Below are 6000 nucleotides of genomic sequence, written 5' to 3' on the forward strand. Positions count from 1 at the left end.
AGTTTTTGAGTTAAGGTTCAAAATATCATTAAAAATTGCATTTTTTGTGAAATTTCTGTTGAAAAATAGTAAATATCTCTATTAATTTTTAACAGTACCTTCATTCTTTTAATCGATTCCAAACAGTTAGTTCAATCACTTTCACAGTACGTCGTGAAAATTGGACGCAATTTTCATTAAAACTCTAAAATTTTGTTTTCTGAGTTCTTTTCTAAATATCATTTTTCATATAGGAACCTTTAAAAATTAAGTTTCTCAGACATTTGAATTGTTTCTTCTAACAGATTTTGTGTTCACTGTAAGCAGAGATATCTCAATTTGACTCTCAGCACTCAGAAGAAAATAATTTTTCTGCAAAAATGTCAAGATAGTTTGTTTCTTGTTTGATTTTTTGCTTCCTTACTTAGAGATAATGAAAAATTATATATTCTGAAGAAAATACAATTATGGAAATCCAATTGTGATCAATATGCGGTGAATGAAAGTGAATACAGTTAGGGCACAATACTGTTTTCAAGTTTTATAAAATCAGCGCATCAAAAATGAATTTCTTTTGAGTTGGCAAAGAGTTCTCGCATAGCTGAAATTTTTCTCTTTTTTTGAACATTGTCAACTGAGGGGTTTTCTGTGTTTTCGGGAGTTAAAGAGAAGTTTTTGGTAGGGGTATCTTCTTGTTCTTCAATTCCATTGTAACTGTGGGAGTCTCAAAGTTGTCTCCAGAAATGTTTTTCAACAGATCGTTTGTGTCTGCAGGAATGTCAAAGTTTATCCATAAGTTGTTGCCTTGTAGATTCGAAAAAGTGAAGGACTCTGCTCTGAGCTATCTGGGCTGAGTGTCGGACGGGGGCCGCAGTAGGCGTGCAAAATGGTGACGGATTTGTTGGAGACTCAGGAGGTTTTGGAAGCCCCCAAAGATCCGCTAGATGGTCGCATGCTTGCAATAGACCGAGCAGGTTCTCGTAGATTGGTACACAGTCACAATCGTATTTGTATATTAATTTTTTGGTTCCCATTGGTAAATTCGATATATCATATTGTTCCAGAGGGTGCAAAAGTGTTGTTGGTGGTACAACTCCCCCTGATGTAATGAATCCACTACCAGTAGTTTCGGGTTTGTCAGGTAACTGAGCTATAAAACTGATGAATATTTTTGGAAGCAAGCAATGGTCGTGAGTTGTCCACTCTTCATTTTCATGAGAACGTTTTTGTTGTACAATTACCGTGAAGTTTTCATGTACAGTTTGATAGATAATTGTGCGTTCACATGACAAATCGCTTTCTGACATAATATGGTAAGACGTTGCAATTGCTCTGGAAAATTCAGATGAACTGTTATAATTGAAGTTAAATAACAATGCCGAAAATTTTGAAAGATAATGTTTCCTTGAAATAAATACTAGTAATGTTGAAACGAAAAATTGAATCAAAAACGAATTGAGGTACAGTTATTTTAAAAAGACACTTGTTTACAGTATTAAAAGCATGATCTTGAATATAGAATTGAATGAAAATTTCAACAAGTATGTAGGTTTTTCAATGTCGTTAAAGCGTCAAGTTTTGGCACACGTGTTGTGTTCACTTTATTGATCAAGTTAGTCTCTTGACACACCTAAGGTCATACATGTACTCTTCATTTTGGTTTTATCTGTTAAACCAAACATTAAAGTTGTATTGTTTCCAGACAAGACCACCCCGAAGTTAAGGCAGGCTCTAGTACCATGGGAATTTGTTTGCATACATAAGATAAAGACATTTATGTGTTTGCCTACAGGACACGTACAAATACTGTTAACTCAGTAGATTATATTTCTTATCAGTTAATCAATTCTATTTTTAGCGTCTGCATGTAATTTCTAAAATTTTAGTGCACGAAATCATTGACACGGTTTTTCTTGAAGCAAAACAGTTAGTTGAATATATTGAATAAGAAACACAAAATGCCTTTTACAGCGGAGAGAGACGCTGAGTTTGGAGACGCTCATTTTGACGTTTCCAAAACTGAAAAACGTTTGATCCGAGCAACAGTGAAAACTTATGACAAAACAGGAACTTATATCTTCCTGAAGTTGTTCGAAAAAGTTGGTCAAGAGTTTGAATTTCAACAGAGAATAACACTGACTTTAGAAAAGTTTGAAAAGTTGTCGAAAAAGAACGGAAAAATTCGTTCTGCTGCTAACGACAACACTGAAAACGATTCTACTCTGAAAGCTCCCTCTGCAAAGAAACCTAAATTAAAACAAAAAGACGACGAACACGAATTCTCTGAATAATTTAAAGAGCTCGATTGAAAATGGTAGAAAGCTATGTATGAACGTTCACCTGGTTACTTCAAGCAATTTCAAATAAATTTCAGGTTTTTTATCACTGAAGAGAAACCAAAATCGACGTTTGCTAATGTTTCAGCCATATGCATGCACACTGATAGCCTTTTTTGTGGAGTTTTAACTGCTAACCATTATCATGTTTTGTTTGATGTGTCAGATGTTGCTACAGATTTCTTAAAAAAAACTAAACTTTATTCTGTTCCGTGTTTATATACAACTTTCAATTGTTTATTCTCGAATGGCAAGGACTTGGAGACACTCGGTACGGTTTTCGAAAAATTGAAGCTAGCTGTGGAATACAATGGTCTAACGTTACAGACGAAGGGAGACACTACCAACATTCAAAAAAGTTTACCCAATTTGGTCAATGGCGTTGGCTGCAAAACTCATCGGGCAGTTGGAAGTACTGCTTTTAAAACTCTAGAAAATAGTGTTGAGAAAAAATCAAACCAACAATTGCAAACTGACCGATTGTCTACTGAAACTCTTAAGAGATTTGAGAAAATTTTGCATGGTCCTCATTCTGGTGCTTTCTGCCAAATATTGGATATCTTTGTGAGTGGCTATGGAAAGTTAGATATTGACAATGATGTTTTGTGTGTTCGCTTAGTTTTTGAAGAAAAAATAAAGTTTTGAAAAAAAGTTTATTTCAATACAAAAGTTAGTAATGTTAGAGCAGCATATGAAGGGCGAAACGTATCAAATCAACATCACTCATCTTTACAAATTCTTTTTCATCAAAAAGATAATGAGCAATATAAATGCAAAATAAGCCACACAATATTGAGTTTGGTTTTGAATTGGTTGGTTTCTAAGCAATTCAAGCACAGTTTGAATATTACAAGCAGAGGAAACAAGTCTATTGTGTAAATGTTTATATGAAGATAGATTTTGTCCCAGTGGATCTGCAAAAATATATTTCCCATTCTTTCCGACAAATAAGTGTCCAATGTGTTCCAATTGTTAGAGAAGTTGATACATTCACTATAATGAAGCTGTTCTGAGATAGGCCAAGCGGAAAATTATCTGCAGCAAACACACCATGAAATTTATGCTTTAACAATTTACATCGTTGAACGAGGTTGTTTTTTTCGTCTTCATCCATCAATTTGTAAGAATATGATTTTTCGAAACTCTTCATGCAGAGTCGATAAAGATTGTGCTCGCTTTTTCACCAATTATGAAAATTTCAATATTACTGGGCACCGCGGCTGAAAACTTAAGTTCAATTGAAGTTGAACAATTGGTAAGTTCAGGGTGAATAAAATCATGTGACGCCTACTGAGTGCTGGTGAGATCAAACACCATAATAAAATGGTTAGGGTATTCAGACAAACTTATTCCATGTCCATTGTCAATATAGGCTAAATCTGACATTGTGTTGAAGTACAAGCGCTTTACGTCAGCTGTATTTATGTGGCTGTCTGCAACAGGGAGTCCATTTCGATAAATACAAATCTGCTCCAGATTAAATTTACGAAAGTGAAAAGGATTGAGTTGTTTGCTTCCTAAGAAGTTTCCTTTGTGTTAAGACAAATGGCAAGACGTCGAATAGGCTCCCTGCTAAAAACATCTTCCTGTTTCCAACTTTGCAAACCAGTAGAAGCCAGAAATGTTTTTGTTATAGTTTCCAAGTAAGGATAGGACGCTGGGCTTGTTAGTAAAAATTTTTTCAATGGCAGAAACGACGTCATCGTTCAATGTCATTTTTCTCACATACAAGTTAGCTTCTATAATTTTTACTTTGTATGATTTTGCAGCATCGTCAGATATTACAACAAAATCATCTATTGATCTTCGAAAGGAAATTCGGAATGTGACTCCACTCAAAAGATATCGATCACATGTAAAAAAATCTACCGCTACTTTTCCATAAAAAGTGCATTCAGCAGATTGTCTAACCAAAGCTTTTCGTCTGTTAACTTCAGCTGTTGCTATCGCTCCAGGATTATCCTCGTACGAATAACCTTGGCAAGCCAACCAAGTAGCCTTTGCGTCTTTGTTGTGAGAAAATTCGGTTTCAATGAAATTTTTGAGAGCATAATTTCCATTTGCATTTGAAATTTTCAGTCCGTTGGCAGATACTGCAAAGTCAGAAAAGAGTGAATATAAATCATTATTACAAAAGTAAGGAGCGTCTGTTTTAGTTACATCTGCTGCAGCTCCAGCATCATAATTTAAATCAGCTTCAGAAGCCTGAACTATCTTGCATTTAATTTCCAGGAAAATTTTTTGCAGATCAATAAAATTATTTCTGTCTCCAGCAACCTCAAACTCAAGCATGGGTCCGTTAGGACTGTAAACTGGCCCTACTTTTTGACAAAAGCTCCCATCAAAAGTTACAAGAAACGCTGGTTTTTCGAATAAATCCAAAGAACTATGTGTTGCCTCTGTTGGTAACATATTACCGATCATCTTTAACTTTGGCAAAGAAATCTTACTGACTTCTCTTTGGCTGTTTGTATTTTGAAATGATCACCTGACTTTTTTTGCTACCTTTTCTCGCTTTTGAACCTGAACCTTTAGATCGTCTATGATTAATTCGCTTTTGTTTCATTCGCAGTGCCAATGAGCCTCCTGTTTGCTTTTTGACTGTATTTGATATTGTGTTTTTCAGCGCTTGTTTTGGAGATTTTTTTTTACTGACAAGGTCCATTAACTCTGGTACGCTTTGTAACAGAAGTTCTTTTCCAACACGTTTTGCTGCTGGTAAAATAAATTTTCTTGCAATAGGTAGAGCGATTCTTCTGATACCACTTGCTAAAGCTCCAAAAGTGCTACCTCTTTGCCTATAGTGTCCCGAAAAATAAGGCAAGGCAGATGCTTGATTGGTGTAGTATGAATCCATTGCTTTTACTCACCAAATGTTTTGAACTGTAACGTCAAAATGACTTTACCAGTCCCTGAAAAGGGGACTAATTGCCCTGTTTCGGTGCGTAGTTCTATAGAAATTGACAGAATCGTATTTGAAAGAAGTTTTTAGTAGTCCAAATTCGAAAAAACTATTCGATGTGTTGGTTCAAGCTCGCAGACGCTACCGTTTTTCAATCTTTGTTTTGAATCAATGACTCGTAATAAAGGTGCTTTCGCATCGCCCACGTATTGATACTCTATAATGTTTGTATAAATGAATATCAAATGCTTCCCGTCGCACAGATCAGCTGGAAAGTCACCCATAAAAGCCTTAGTATCATCTTTGTTCATCAATTTATTTGCAGTTGTGTCCATTTTGTACCCAATGTGTGTTCCTCGTCCATCAGGGACACCCTTGAAACCAATAATGCTAGGAAATTCATCGCTTGGAAACGTAATTTCCTCATATTTTCCAAAGACAATTTCAAATTTACCTGAACTTTTAATTTCTCTGAAAGAAAAATTCGGTAAACCAACAGTTCTTTTAATGGTAGCTAACAACTGTGGCACAGTATCAAAAGTTCCTGGCATGAAAGCTAATCGCTCACCGTTGTATGGACGTGATATGACCTTGGCTCCAGAGATATTCCGTTGGTGATCTTCTAAACCTCTTAAACTGTAAGAAATTAGGACTCCGTTTGTGATGTGTTCTATTTTCGTTGGAAAAATAATTTCACTCAAAGCTACTCTGCAGTCTCCCGACAGTTGTACTTCATCATTGAAAAAATTCCTGAATGAAGCCAATGTGTTTTGATCGAAGATC

This window comes from Convolutriloba macropyga, chromosome 8 (assembly GCF_964194025.1).
Source record: "Convolutriloba macropyga chromosome 8, txConMacr16.3, whole genome shotgun sequence".
NCBI classification, from domain to species: domain Eukaryota; kingdom Metazoa; phylum Xenacoelomorpha; order Acoela; family Convolutidae; genus Convolutriloba; species Convolutriloba macropyga.